General features: G+C 45.2%; 1 protein-coding gene across 6 annotated transcripts in view; it reads left to right on the forward strand.

The window, feature by feature from the left end:
* Positions 1-16,233, forward strand: part of LOC120404425 (cryptochrome-1-like) — a 63,617-nt gene that overhangs the window by 2,161 nt on the left and 45,223 nt on the right. For all 6 annotated transcript variants that reach the window (XM_039536931.1, XM_039536925.1, XM_039536928.1 and 3 more), the window contains exon 2: positions 11,454-11,581. The gene's annotated coding sequence lies outside the window, so the exon portion shown is untranslated. The remainder of the gene's footprint in view (positions 1-11,453; positions 11,582-16,233) is intronic.

Raw genomic sequence — 16,233 nt, forward strand, 5'->3', positions numbered from 1 at the left:
CCACGCTGCCGTGCAGGGAGCACTCTAACCCACCACTCCTTCCAATGAGCCAGTCCTGCTGCTTTGAGTGGCATGGTAAAGGGGCAGGGAGCGGGAGGGATTGGATAAGGGGTAGGGGGTTCTGGGGGGCAGTCAGGGGACAGGGAGCAGGGGGCAGTTGGATAGGAGGTGGGGTCCCGGGTGGTGGTCGGGGACAGGGAGCGGTTGGATGGGGTGGAGGTTCTGGTGAGGGGACGGTCAGGGGATGGAGAATGGGGGGGTTGGATAGGCGTGGGAGTCCTGGGGGGCCTGTCAGAGGGTAGGGGTGTGGATAGGGGTCAGGGCAGTCAGAGACAGTGAGTAGGGGGGTTGGATAGGGGGCAGGGGTCCCGGGAAGGGGTGGTCAGGGGACAAGGAGCAGGGGGAGGTTGGATCGGTGGGAGGCTGTGAGGGGGGCAGTTAGGGGACGGAAAGTGGGAGGGGTCGGATGGGGGCAGGGGCCAGGCTGTTTGGGGAGGCACAGCCTTTCCTATCCAGCCCTCCATACCGTTCCGTAACCCCGATGTGGCCCTTGGGCCAAAAAGTTTGCCCACCCCTGCTCTAAGAGATGTAAACTGCCCCAGCCATCTCACTCGGGGCCTGCGGACTCCTGGACTCTGCAGTTGCAGAATCTTGCATTTTTCCAAGATACCACAGAAATCCGCATTTTTCTGCTGAATTTATCATTTTCCTGCTGCTAGGTGCTGAGCTTCTGTTTTCTGTCTCCCTGCCCTGCTGGGACCTGCCCGCAGTTGCCTCCTGCTCTCCAACTTTCCTCACAAGAGGGAGGTCATTGGATTACATGTTTTCAGTGAGGAGGAGCAGGAACAAGACAGGGAACAAGCGCTAGAGTTCAGCTAGGGAGTGTAGGGAGTCTAAAATGCAGGCTGGGCCGCTAGGCAGCCTAGAGACCAGAGCAGCAGCCAAGGCAAGGGGAGCCGAGAAGATTAATTGCTGATGCTGACTACAAGTTCCCCCTTTCCTAGCTCACATGGGGTGAAGGAAGGAAATTCTAAGCCAAGCCACTTGGACAACATTGTAACTGCTGAATTCCATAGAGCAGTCTCAAATGAAGAACACAACAAAATCAATCTATCATTGAAACTAAACATTCAAGAATTGTAATTCAGAGACTATTTTCAGCTCGAGCTGCTGCTGTTGGATGACTGGGGATGGGGTATTTCCTGGGTATACAATGAATTATTATAACAGCCACCACCTTGTGTGATACCAAGGAATGAAATGGGGACCTCCAGAGCACAAAGCATGCATTATAACAGACTAAGATAGAGAACCAGGATAGCTACCTAAGCTCTATAATATATCCTCTGTGGCTTGGGCATAGATAAGGTCACATAATACATTGTTTAGTAGGTAAAATTAACATTGCTGCAGAATTAGGGAGTCCTTGCAATTGAATTTAGGGGGCCTAGCCACAGAATCTGGTCCTAGTGCACCCTGAAGTAGACAGGGGCCCTGTACACACTTCCTTTGTATTCTGAAGCAATCCACATGCAATGGTGCCTGCTATCTGTGCTTTCTCTGGTGTAGGAAGGTGGGAATTCTATAGTTAATTCAGACAGATTCAAAAATTGTTTTCTTTACTGCATTAAACATGAAAAAAGAATATGAATATAGTATCCCATTGTTTATTTTGATATTACATATGAGTGTTTGTCTACACAGCAGGTGGGAGGTGTAATTCCCAGCTGAGGTAGATGTTCTGTTCAACTAGCACCTAAAGATAGCTGTGTGGTTGCAGAAGTTTAGGCTAGCTGCCCATGTGCAATCTCACCTGCCACTCTATGTATGGCCTCAGGCAGCTAGCCCAGGCTGCTGCGGCCCCACTGCTGTTTTTAGGTGCTAGTTCAAGCAGAGCTAGCGTGTGTACGTCCACCCAAGCTGGGAATTACACCTCCTTCCTGCTGGGTAGACATACTCCAATTGATTTGAAGGTGCCCCTGCTATTATATGTAAAACTAGCCAAACTCAGATACTTTCCCCAGTGATGTATAAATAAATTCTGTTTAAATGACTGGTTAAAAATGACATAAGTGCAGTATTTATTCAACCCAGCCTAGAGCCCTTCAATAAGTGTGGTGCACTGTGGCCTTTATCTATGTTTCATACAGTGGTGTTGCTTTTTCCCTGAGGCAATATAGTGTCCAGGAAACAAGTGTGATGATGATAAACTGGGTTCCACTGTATGAAATTCAAGGATCAAAGCATTTGCAAAGGGATATCTATATACATATGTATGGAGGACCAATGTTTATCTGAAGGTGAATTATTTGCAAAAAAAAGTGTACTGTGCATTTCAAACTCACAGGACTCAGGCTGTTGGTGTCACTAGGCATAAATCTAGGTAACTCGGGAGGATGGCTTTGGGCCTATGTGACCCAAAGTACCTTTATGTAAAGTGCTTTTGTTAGCCTTACTAAACTTTTGTAACCTCTTGTGTTATGTGCTGACTACTGGCAGCTGCAAGGCTGCTTGACACTAGATGTAGCCAATACTAAATAAGATAGGCGGAAAGCAGATGCTGTAATTAAGGTTATATGCATGAGAACGTAGCCCCCACGGTGGGAAAGTACAGATAACTGTTCACAGAAGAGGTACTAACGAGCTAAAGTGGTTTTTGCCAAGTATGATTTAACCTGTTTAGTGTAATTGCTATTGCAAAGTGTATTTGGTACATGGGAATAGACGGGAGGGGCAAGAAGGGGGGTAAGGGGGAGGAGTGTGGGGGGAATGGAAATGCTTAGCTGAAATCATGTATAAAGAGAGAGAGCTGTTTGAATCGGTGTGCAGGATTTGAGATTGCTATGTCTCCCTTGCACCTTATTTGGGCTCAAATAAACCTGGTTTTGCTTCTCCACCCTGGTGTGTTAATTAGTGCGGTGCACACCGGGCAACGAACCCCCACTGTTGCTGTCCTCAGCCCTCTGTGCCGGCAACAGTTTTGGCATCCCTGGGTGGGCTCGAGGCAAAATTGTGCCTTGCCCGGACTCCTCCAATGGCGGCGGACGACGGTCACAGCCGACGCCCAGCGCGCACCGGTGCCTTTACCGGGGGCCTCGGCAGAGACGCGTCAGGCCGACCTTGGAAGACACAACGGTGCAACGCGCTCGAGTAGTGGAGAAGCTGTTGTGGGCGACGGTGAGGAACCGGTCCCGTGGATAAGGTAGGAACAGTCCAGTGGTGTGGACTTTTGCCTGAGGCTGGGGACGCCCAGCCGTTGTAATTCCCACTAGACAAGAGAGTGTCCTATAGTGGGTCAAGGGCAAGCCCGTGGTATGGGGCAGGGACAGAGTACAGGCAGGGCACGGTGTACACCCTTAGAATGCATTCTGATGAATTGGAAAGTGTTTGAATCAGATCCATTGACTAAAAGCAAACTGAAAAGGTTCTGTACAGTAGACTGGCCTCAGTATCAGCTAGAGAGCCAGGAAAGGTGGCCACCGGAAGGATCACTTAATTACAACATGATCCTTCAATTACTCCTGTTTTGTCAGCGAACAGGTAGCTTCTGAAGCTGTTTGTATGTAGAGCTCTTGTAAAAATCCCTCATCATATGCCCCAGAGCTGCACTGGGAGGAGAACTGTCCGTGCGGACGTCTGTCTCTGTTGGGCTCACGCAATCTGAACTTATTGACTGTGCAGCAAGATAAGATGCATCGTGGTAATAGGAAATAATGGTCTTGGTGTGTGTGTGTGTGTGCGTGTGTATACCAGTGTGAGTGGCTGTTACCGGAAGACGCCCAGAATACCCTGTGAAGCGAAGGCTCATGATCAGGACTCTTCTAACGCAAGCCCGGTAACTAGTGGATCTTTAGGAGATCCGACCCACGGTGGGCTGACTCGGCCTGGCATCGTCCGGCGAGGAAGCTTCCTGGGTCTAGGAGTGTGTGAACCCATCTTCCCTCCCCTTTCCTTTCTGTGTGGGCTACTGACAGTCTGATCATCTCACTGGACGCAATCAGAGTAAGCGGCGCCGTCTCCCAGAGACTAGCCGACACTCTTTGCTGAAGGGAGGTGTAGGAGAGTCGTGGTCATCTTCGTTAGTCTCTCCTGTGTGAGTGCCCTGTAGGGAGAGATCCTTAGTTTATGTGCCGCTAGCGCGGACAGGGCACCCTCTGTTTGTGTGTAAGTGGAAAATGGGGGAGGGACAGTCTAAACATTCCACCTCACCCCTAAGGGTACCCCAGCATGTTACATGTACGTACATTGTGGTCCTAAAACCTGCAGGTATTTAGAGAATTGGAATCTTTATATCTAAACAATGCCCATTAGAAGGTACCTTCAATCTAGATAAGATCATACATCTCAGAGGAGCTTTTAATCACCAAAGAAGAGCCTCTGACACAGTGTGAGCAATTTGTCTAGGAACGGGTTAATTTGAAACTCGACTAACCCCAGAGATAAAGAGAAAGCTGCTCTGCGTACAAGGTCAAGAATCAGCGCAGACTATGCTAAGTACAAAGAAAAACTGCTTTCAGCCCCAGCTGGTTGTGGAAAAATAGAGACAGAGGCAAACCAAAGGCAATACAAGTTACAGAACTGAAATTACATTTGCAAAGCTTAACTTTCCAGTGAAATCCAGCAGTGTGCTTCTGCGACCCTGTAGCTGGTGTGGTGTGACACTGGAAAAGCCACAGGCAGCTGACCTGAACTGGAATCTCTGAAAGAGACACCGCAGGAGATTCCAGGGTGTAAAAGAACAGCCATCCCAAGAGCAGAAGTATGTTGGAAATTCTGAACAAGCTATATACAGGATATTCTCCCGTCCACCTATTCCCCCTTCTCTGACCATTATACACAGATGTGGCCAGTCTGGACATGTGTGAGTATTAAAGTGGCTTAAGGCTTGGGGCATTCATGTTCTTCTTGAGTGATGTGGGAGCGTTCCCAACACTCTCCATTGTTGTTTTATTATTTTTAATGAAGCTTTAAAATTCGGTTATAGGGTGTGTTTTATCTTCCCCCAACGTCCTGCAGTGTCAGTTTGATTACCTGACATGAGGGATTGATTGGTAACAGAAATTTGTCACAGTTTGGTGAGCAATAGAGAATGGGGGAGCCCTGCAGAATTTACACCATCTATCTGTTTTACCCTTGTTATTTTATGTTTGCTTTGTTTGGTTGGTGTTATATGTTGAGGATTGTATGATTAAAGGTGTGCCCACTCTCAGCTGCAGTAAGTCTGAGAACTGGAGGGGGGTTTAGCATTCCTCTCTGCACCCTGGTTGACCGAGAAGGGTGGCATGAGAATCTACCCCCAGTTGTAGCAGGACTGGGCAATAGAGTAGATGGAAAAAAGGGACGAGATGTGTACTTGATAACTAGAATTGAGCAATTACAAGTATAGATCATGAACCAGGCAGCACCTCAAACCTGCGCCCAGGGCAAGTTGCAGGCCTTGAGACAGGACTTCCAGTTAGAAAAGGAAGCCCTGGCTAAGCAAGTACCAGTCCTTTAGGGACTTGTTAAAATTTAACCATTTGTGCTCAGCATATGTCATAACAGCAGTGTGTTTGCTACAAGAGGAAATTGAATAGTTAAACGCCAGTGGGCCATGTGTTTTGCCCAGGTGGCAAGCCTCACAGGGGAGGACTCGAGTAGTTTTGTGAGTAACAATGTTTTAGGGAAACGACCAGAAGGGTGGGGGCTAGTTCAGAAGCCCACCCTCCTAGCTACACTGGTAGTGGAATAAGTTGGTACCCATGGAAGCGACGGTTCAGCGAGAAAAGCAGGATCGGGCCCAGGCGGGCAGGCAACAGACAGAGAGATTGGAAAACAGGTTGGAACAAGCAAGTGATTTAAGGCAGAGTGAAAAGTTAACTCTGTAGTTGCTGGAGGGAACAGCATTTGAACTTTGTAAACGTACTAAAGTAAAAAGTTCTTGGTGTCTTTGAAATGTTTGTAAATAAATTCAGGCAAAGAAATTATTAGAATGCAATCATTTGGCTATGAACAATTTTGTTAAATTAGCTGAAGAATGTATACAGTGCTATGTAATTAAAATTGTATTAGGCTCTAAGAGCACTGTGAGTGATGATGTTTTCTTTCAGTGTTTACAAGCAGGAGTTACAAGTAAAAAGCAAGCCAGAAAGCATCTGTGTTAATGCAAATTATCTAACTGATAAGGTAGGAGCCCTGAAACCTGGGCTGCCTATGAAACACATACAAGAAAATATGGGGTAATTCCCCTGTGTTGCCTGAAATCAATAAAGGTATTTGTGTATTTTAAGTAATAATTGACTGCCCAGAAGGCGCAGACCTCTGTTTTTGTCTTTCAGATAATCAAAGAAAATTAATACCAGCTGAACAGCATTCAACATACCCATGCATTTACTAATGGAGTAAAAAAATTAAGTTTTGTGTTCTATGTTCTGTCTTGTGGTGTTTGTCTCGTGGCCAGAATTGTTGTGTTTAATATTTTCATGGAATGGTCTGGTTTAAAATCAAGTGAAAGGGTTGGATTGGAATGCAGATACTTGTTTTGTTCAACTTAGAATACAAAGTGTTTAAATACATCAGGAAAAATGTGATATACTAAAGTCTAGTACATTTCCTTAAGAGAAAGAGAAACTTTCTTGGGCAAATCTGTTAATTGAAAGTTTTTAAATTGATTGTTTAATTGAAGTTATTAAAATTTGCATATTAACAGTCTTTGGAAGCAAGGACATGAAGAGTTAACCCACTCCCCATATTGTGCATGGGATCCTTCTGGCTACCTCAGACTTCTAGCCAGCGGGCTAGGGATGGTGGGAAGCTATTGGACTAGAGGTTGTATTGAAGAAACTCAAAGTGGGTGTGCTTGTCCTGGTTTGTTGTTCCAAAGCTCTGTCATAAGGTTAATTTAGTGAAAGGGTATATGTGGCATACATTAAATAATAAGACTAATGTACTGTATAACGGCAATGTGTACGTGTTCATTGTTAACAAAAGGTGTATGAGTAAAAAGTAAAAGTTTCCTTTCTGGTTAAAAGAAGCCATAAAGGGGAAAAGAAAAAAAAAACAAGTTAACTGAGAAAAAAAATAGTTAACATGCTCAGTTTCAAGATAAGACACTGACTCTGTTCAAGGACACTGCTCACAGCTAAGACTTGGCTAACAACCAAGAAAAGGGGGGGCTTGAATATACCCAAGCAGATGTAAAATCTGCAAAGACACTAATGCAATGTGTTAGGTTTCTTTTCTCACAGGTAAAGAAGCACTATCCGAAGACCCTAGCAGCCCCGCTACTCCTTGGAACCAGAAGACTGGATCAATGTAAAAGACCACCAGCGAAAGACTGCTTTGGCTCCATGCTGGAAAGGCCCTTATTGAGTCCTGCTGACTACCGACACCGCTGTGAAATGCCAAAGACTGACTGCCTGGACCCATGATTCTTACTGCAAAAAGACCCCTCCACCTCAGAAGAATTTTCCTACTGATGATTAGCATATTCCTTTTTCTAGTTCTATTGTGCTTCTGGACAGCAGGGAAAAAGGACAAGGTGACGTGCTGGTTGAACCTCTCCCTTGTCCACGGACAAATTTACTGTGCCTTTGAATTTTTCTAAAAGAAGCAAAACCATTACAGGGTGGTGTATTCGTAATCCCTCCCCTGTAGAATGCTGAACTACAACTGTTTGGGGAAAGAAGAAGAAACACTCACTCCACTGACATTGCCAAAGTCCAGGAATTCCTGACCAGAAAGGACATTAAGAACTGACCCTGGTGAAGAAACCCAAGGAATTATATACTGGCAGGAAGAAACTTGTGGGACCCATGTTTGGGAATGTGGTATTAATTGGATTTTGGGGTTTATTCTACAGGCTGCGCCCTGTGTTTTGGATAAATCCTTCAGTATGTATTGCCCTCCCTAATTGGATTTTAAATGACATTGCCTTTATCCAGTTTTCAGATCACTTTTACATACCCAGATTGCTCACAAGGGGCTGCCATTAGATTAGCACAACAAAGAGCCTGGGTTATTTCCTCTGGAAAAAGAGGAAATTGGGCAGATCCCTGTGGGCTGGGACCAATAATGTAGCAGCCATTTGGAATATTCTTAAAGGCCAAGAACATGATAAGGAATTGGGCCGACTAGAAAAGGCCAATAGCCTTATTTTTAAAGCTCAGCTATCTTAAGTACAGGCTGGAGTTGGTGAGTTACATGTCATTTTCACCATTAGTTCTGTGACCCAGAAGTTACTGACAGAGATGATATTAAATATCACTGAGGCTGGGAAGGCATTGCAGTGGGATCTAGGATGTTTAGAAATTCAGGATTTCCTGAATGACCAGCTGATGGCCATTCAGAGTAATCTTGAGCACCAGACTTGACCCACTGCCCTTACAGACATATCAGGAGTACCATCTAATCTGTGGTCATGAAGACATACTTGGACACTTTCTGGGTGGAAGTGTGTACATTTACAGTGCTCCTTCCAAGCATTTGGACCGGTTAGGGTGGGTGTGGGCTCCCACATACCGAATCCTGCTGGGTCCATGGGGAGGATGAATGTGGAACTGAATACCCCCTCATTACTAACCCCAGCTCCCTAGAGCTTAATTGCTTTGTATCCTCAAAGTTTGAGAAAACTCAGCCAAAAGTTTGTTGAGTATTCTCAAAGGGGGGAGTTGTTTCATACAGTGGTGTTGCTTTTTCCCTGAGGCAATATAGTGTCCAGGAAACAAGTGTGATGATGATAAACTGGGTTCCACTGTATGAAATTCAAGGATCAAAGCATTTGCAAAGGGATATCTATATACATATGTATGGAGGACCAATGTTTATCTGAAGGTGAATTATTTGCAAAAAAAAAAGTGTACTGTGCATTTCACAGGACTCAGGCTGTTGGTGTCACTAGGCATAAATCTAGGTAACTCAGGAGGATGGCTTTGGGCCTATGTGACCCAAAGTACCTTTATGTAAAGTGCTTTTGTTAGCCTTACTAAACTTTTGTAACCTCTTGTGTTATGTGCTGACTACTGGCAGCTGCAAGGCTGCTTGACACTAGATGTAGCCAATACTAAATAAGATAGGCGGAAAGCAGATGCTGTAATTAAGGTTATATGCATGAGAACGTAGCCCCCACGGTGGGAAAGTACAGATAACTGTTCACAGAAGAGGTACTAACGAGCTAAAGTGGTTTTTGCCAAGTATGATTTAACCTGTTTAGTGTAATTGCTATTGCAAAGTGTATTTGGTACATGGGAATAGACGGGAGGGGCAAGAAGGGGGGTAAGGGCGAGGAGTGTGGGGGGAATGGAAATGCTTAGCTGAAATCATGTATAAAGAGAGAGAGCTGTTTGTATCTGTGTGCAGGATTTGAGATTGCTATGTCTCCCTTGCACCTTATTTGGGCTCAAATAAACCTGGTTTTGCTTCTCCACCCTGGTGTGTTAATTAGTGCGGCGCACACCGGGCAACGAACCCCCACTGTTGCTGTCCTCGGCCCTCTGTGCCGGCAACAAGGCTGAAGTGAATCTGTTCTACTACCACATTCAAATTAAATTTAGGAGTAAATCTTGAGGCAAAATACTAGATATTGAAGTGTATGGTTCAAACCTGCACTGGCAAGCAAGACTGGTCTAGGGTCTCTCCATCTTCTATACTTCATTTAGGTATTTGTAGGTGGTATTCCATCCATGTACCCAAACTTCATTAGCTTGCAATAGCCAACAAGATCACAGCACAAGATGCCATGGCAGCAGATGGAGAAAAGCCATTAAGTTACAAACAGCACATCCTATCATTTGTACACAACAGACACCACCTCAAAAAGATCCCTTTCAGATGCCAAGGAAAAGGGATAGTCTTTAATGGCTGTTAAAATGCCATCTTCAATTTGCTGCTGGCTAGAAGACTGCACCCCATCCTGTAAAGCGCTGACCTGGCCATTACATTTTATGTTTTCACACTCTCTTGGTTGGATTACTGCAGCTCACTGTAGCTAGGAATGAGCACCCCAACATTATAAAAAGCATTAATTGGTCCAGAATGCAGCAGCCCATCTCCATACTGTCATTGGTTGCTGACAGAGTACATCACCCTGGCACTCTGCTCACTATGCTGCTGTGTTATGGGGAGCTGGTTCAGATTCCACCTCTGCACTAATTTTTTTTTAAACTCTTTATTTAGGAAGTTTGAACAGGTTTATAAATCTTTGCCATGTAAATATCAGAGACAACACAATAATTATTACAACAGTGAGCTTTTCGAGAAACATTATTACCACTTACAAAGCTAATCTTAAGCCTCACTTCTTCAGCCAAAGCTTTTCCACAGCCATAAAGTGATGTTGAAAATAGTTTAGCTGATAGGTTTTGTTCTCTCTACAAATACACTTTCTCAGCCTATTACAGAAAGTGTAATAAACTGGCAGCTGCAGACCGGGCCACCCGGGGGGTGGGGGGGGGGGAGGGGAGGACAAGTGGGGCAATTTGCCCCAGGCCCCCACGAGAATATAGTATTCTATAGTATTGCAACTTTTTTTTATGGAAGGGGACCCCGAAATTGCTTTGCCCCAGACCCCCTGAATCCTCTGGGCAGCCCTGGCTGCAGATCATTTTCCTGGTGTCGAGAGACCCAAATGACAACTTTTACCACAGCAGGATATAGTGTTTGGAGCTGTAATAATCTATCATTGGTTCTTAACCTATTTACCATTATGGGCCGCATCCAATACTACCTGTATGGCCCTGAGGATGATGTCACATGGGCTGCAGCTCTGTGCTCATTGGGCCACAAGTGGCCTGCAGGCTGCAGGTTGAGAACCACTGACTGGAGAGAGATTTCTTTGGTTGTGTCAGAAGGCATAGAGCTCCCTAGCCAATAACTGCTCGACCGCCTTTCAGTCTTGTGTGTCCTATATGCGCTTTGAACATGCTGATTATATCTGAGTATAGAATAATAGCATTTGAAAATAACAATGAATAACGCAGTATGGGGCTATTAGGAAATTTATTATAAAATAGATTTATCCATTTTTCAGTAATTTCTCTCTGAAAAAAAATGAGACCAAAAAAAGCACTATCATGACATGGCAGAACTGTTAAATAACTCAAACCCACTCACCAGAGGATGTGAGCACCTCACTGTAAGACAATCTGACTTCTTTATTGCTCACGCTGCCAGCCCCAGTATCAACTCAACTCTTTAATGCATTTGGGAGAAACATCTTAAAATTCACCAAAATACATAAAAATATACCAGCTGTTATAGAGGAAATGAGGCTGCATTTCCTTTTGCCTGTGGATTCTGCCTTGAGGTCCTAAGATGACCTATTGTAACCTGACTGTTTAAAGCTTACTAAAGGTTCCTCCCTCTGCTTGTATCAGTCACATGAAATTGTATAATCTCAATTGCAGCCTTTGCCAGCAGAGCTGGAGTGACCTAAATTCTGTCTCATGACCCCGTTCTTCAAATTATTGTTATATAAGGAAGCTGGTGCCACATAGGAGAGATCCTCAGGAAGGAGCCAGGGCTGACCCTTGCAAATCACTTGAAGATCTCCAGAAAGGAGACAGCAGCTGATTCTGGGAAGGGCTCAAGGATCACCAGGAAGGAGGTAAATAACATGAAACATGCTTAACAAGGCTGCAAGCAAACCAGGAAATGACAGTCTCTCTCGCTGGGCCAAACTCGTGGCCATCGGGTATTTGCAATGTTTTTAGGGGGAACCCTGCTCCCATCCAGTCTGCTTCTAAATCCAATATAGCGATAATGATGTTACTGTGACCCTTACGGCACAGGAAAAGGCAGACCCCCTTCATAAGAGACCCCTCCCTGTCCCTGCCCAATCCCCCTCTGGAGTGAACCCCATGTGAGCCAATCTCTGTTCCACCCACCACCAAGTCCTGTGGGACAGCACTACAGGCCCCTGGCCATGTCCCCAGGCCTGCTACCCCCACATACCCCAGCCATCCAATGCATTTTGTGAGAACCATAAACTTATTAGGAGGTTCTGGTCTGACTTTTAATCTAACAGGCTGGTATCCAGTTTAGGCCCTTAAAGGTTCTGGACCCATGTTGCTTATTGAAAGCAGTAAGTACCAGGTTTTTTTTTATAAATTGTATTAACTCTTAATTTAAGATTTAAAAAACAAGAAAAAACTATCACTGGAGCTAAGCCATCATTATTAGTACTAAACAAATAACTCCATCAAATCAACAAGTCGTGTCTCAATATTGGATTGGACTTGTATCAACAGATTAATGCCAAAAGTAAGTTCCTAAGTAGGTAGCTGTGTTTGGTTATTGATTGTACTAAAGAATTTTACCAAAGTCAATCAAATCTATAATGTGAATCAAGTAGTCTAATACTGAAACCAGATCATCAGAGGATCCTCAGAGCCAATTATAAAGCATCTTTCTTATGGTTTGTCTACATAGAGAAATTACACCGGTGTAAAACAAGGTGTGAATTAAAAGTGCTGTAGTTACGCCAATAGAGCTCTGAATGTGGACATTTACTCCAATATAAGAGTGCTTTTTTCTGTTTAGCTTGTTATTTTGGCAGAGGTTAAAGCTAAACCAAAATAGTCATTCTTAAACCAGAATAAGTGTCCACATGGGGAGTTCTATCGGTATAACAGCACATTGAATTCACACCTTACCATATACCGGTATAACTTACCCATGTAGGCAAACCCTAACCCTTTTGTGATGGGGCATACAAACCCCACACTGGGATGGAAGCAGTTAAAGGACAGTACTGGGCCCAGCTAGCCTGTTAAACCTGCAGAGAATGCGCCAAGTGGAGAAAAGGTTGAAAAGGGAACAACCCCAGCTCAGAAGGCTGGAAAAGAGCACAGAGCTACCCTAAAGGAGGGAGGGAGGATGTGGGGGGGGGAGGAAGAAAAAGGAGGAGATTACAAGAGGAGGACTCAGAGAGGGAGGACTCTCAGCGGGACACAAGAGGGAGGGATCTTACTCCTTAATAAGAAAATGCAAGAGAAGGACAAAGAAGCAAGGAGGAGAGGGAGAAGTGGGACAGAAGGGGAATTATGATGTAATGGGATAACATTGGGGAGACTTGGGATGTCATGGAGTACTGGATTGGATGGATGGATGGGATGCAGAAAAAGAGTCACAGGCAGGCAGCAGGGCAGGGGAGTTGGGAGAAGAGAGCAAGAGAGCAGTATGAGCTCAGAGCTCCAGAGCTCCACTGCAGAAAAAAAGAAAGTGGTCTCTGATTAAATATTAGAAACATGAACAAATGTAATGTCGTGGTGGGTGGTCACACCACCAGAGACCAGGGGGAGGAGGAGATGAGGCTTTTCTTCTTCCAGCAACTAACAGAAGTTGCTAGATCAGGAGTGGTGGTTCTCATGGACTTTATTAATCACCCCGATATCTGGAGAGCAGCACACAGCAGTGCACAGACAATCAGGAAGTTTCTGAAAGGGACAACACAACTGCTGGCAAGTGGTGAGGGGGGACTGAGGGAAAAGCTCTCTCTGCTGCCTGCTGCAAACAACAGAGAGAGATAGAGGAGACAAGAGTGTGTGGTGGGGGGGGGGGAGGGAGTGAGCATGGATGATGGAGTTCAGGATCCTGACACAAGGAAAAGGGAAAGCAGTAGAGTAGAGACTTCAGACTGAAAAAAGAAACTTCAACCTCCTCCTCAGACTGATGAAGATCCCCCCTGGAGAATATATGATGATGGGAAAGGAGGGAGGAAGAAAGCTGTATTTCAAAGAAACCTTATTGAGGTTGCAGGAACAAATCAATCCATCGATGTGTAAGAAAAGTAAAAATATGGCAGGCGACCAGCTTGGCTTAACAGTGAAATCCTTGCTCGTCTTAAAACAAAAAAGAACAGCTTACAAAGTGGAAAGACTGGACAATAACCAGGAGGAGTATAAAAGTATTGTAGGTGAGGGCCAAAGCACAATCACAGTTGGAGTGGAGCTGTTAGGAGTGTTAGGAGTAGAAGAGCAACAAGAGCTTTAGGTATGGGAAAAAGAGGGAAAGTTGCTAGGAAAGGGAATGGAAAGAGGAGGGAGGTGGGAAGAGGAGGAGGTGAGAGGGAAAAAAAGCTTGTGTACTTTTTTTTTTTTTGTCTCTGTCTTCACACTCCTGTTTCAGTGCACACAGCTGCAGGACATATGGGGAGGAGGAGGAGGGTCTCTGTGGAGAAAGGAGAAAGAAGGGAAATTTAGAATTTAGGAAAGCTGGACGAGCTGGAGGGATGCTGGCATCGATGCTAAAGCTGGAGAGGAATGAGATTGGCGAGGAGCCAGAGCCATTGGCCATTAAAAATCTGGATCGATGGGGAGATCGGATGACTGGAAAAAAAAAAAAAAGATCCCATCTTTAAAAAAAAAAGGAAGAAGGAAGGAAGAAGGAAGAACCAGTCAGTCTCTCAGCACCAGTCAGAAAAATCATGGAACAGGTCACAGAATCATCAAATCTGAAATGACCAAAGGAAAAGGAGGAGGAACAGTCAACAGTCAGGAGTCAGCATGCAAGTGCAAGCAGGCCCTAATCTAGGACTAACCTGATTGCCTATGACGAGATAATGGCTCTGTGGATGAGGGGAAAGCAGTGGATGTATTTATTTTTTATTTTAGCAAAGCTTTTGATACCAGTCTCCACTTGCCATTTGCCAGCAAGTCTGGAAAGTGGATGCTGATGAATGGTGTGTAAGGTGGATAGAAAACTGGCTAGATGGGGGGGGGTAGCGGTCAATGGTTCCATGTCCAGTTGGCAGGTATCAAGTGTAGAAGTGGAGTGCGTGGTGCTGGGTGCGGGTTTTTTTTTGTCATATCTTCATTAACGATCTGGTGGATGGTGTGGACTGCACCCTTAGCAAGTTTGCAGATGACAAAGAAGAATGAGGGGATTTGCTTGCTGCCAAACCTGAAGGGAAAGGGGGGGGGGGGGATGGGCTGTTCTCAGTGGTCTGGTAGAAGAAGACAGAACAAGGAGTAATGGGTCTCAGTTGCAGGAGGGGAGGTTTAGGTTTGATAAAATAAAAAACTTTTTTTTAGTGGGGTGGTGAAGAACTGGAATGGGAATTTAGGAGGTAGTGGAATCTTCCTCCCTTAGTTTTTTACGGTCAGGGCTGACAAAAGCCCTGCTGGGGCTGGTTTAGTTGGGTTTGGTTTGCTGCTTGCAGGGGGGGGACTAGAGATGACCTCCTGAGGTCCCTTCCAACCCTGAGATTCTTTGATTCTATGATAAAGGCTTCTGCCAAAAGGGGCTAGAGATGCCTCCCTGAAGTACCAGGACTGAACTGTGAGCCTGATGGTTTGGTTTCCCTTTCCCCTATCTGGGACCAGAAGCAGAGAGAAGCAATGGTAGGAAGTGACCCAGGGAGGGTAACTCAGAGGGTCCCTGTGACATTCTGTATCTCGGGGGAACACCTTGCACCCCCATGTTCATCCTTATAATATGATTGTATGGTATCCAGTGCAAAGTTTGTTATGTCGGGTGTCTTCGGAAGGTTCATGATGCACCGAGCATTGTTGTTATAGTAATGTTATAAGTTGTAATTTCATGTATATAGTTATGAGGCTGAAAATGTGTCCTCATGGCTTAAAACAAGCCCAGGCAAAATTCTCCAGGAACAGAGGGGCAGTTCACACCGCATCAGGGCATGTATGGGGCAAACCCAGCCCAGCCTACCAGGAACAAAGGACACTGGCCTAAGCAGCAACAAAGTGAGTCATCCCCCTTCCCTTGGTCAGTCAGGGACTACGATGAGGTAATGCTCACCTGACTCTGAAGGGGGTGGGGGGCAAAGCCAAGAGGGAAGAAAGAACATGATAAAAGGGAGAGCTGTTTGCCATGCTCTTCCTCTCTTCCACCTCCATCTACAGACATCGTCACCAAGCGACTGAAGCGCTGATCAAAGGGGAGAGGCTGTCTGAAAGGCAACCAGCCAGCCTGTGGGGAGAAGCATCTAAGTTTGTAAGGGCACTGAAAGTGTTAAGATCAGCTTAGGATGCATTTTGCTTTTATTTTCTTTGACCAAATCCAACTACTTGTGCTTTGACTTATAATCATTTAAAGTCTATCTTTTGTAGTTAATAAATATGTTTGTTTATTCTACCTGAAGCATTTGGTTTGAAGCGTGTCAGAGACTCCCCTTGGGATAACAAGCCTGGTACATGTGAATTTCTTTGTTAAAATGACAAACTCATATAAGCTAGAAGCGTCCAGCAGGCATAATGTGACACTGCAAGACGGAGGTTCCTAGGGTTGTGTCTGGGA

This window comes from Mauremys reevesii, linkage group 4, assembly GCF_016161935.1.
Source record: "Mauremys reevesii isolate NIE-2019 linkage group 4, ASM1616193v1, whole genome shotgun sequence".
Taxonomy (NCBI): domain Eukaryota; kingdom Metazoa; phylum Chordata; order Testudines; family Geoemydidae; genus Mauremys; species Mauremys reevesii.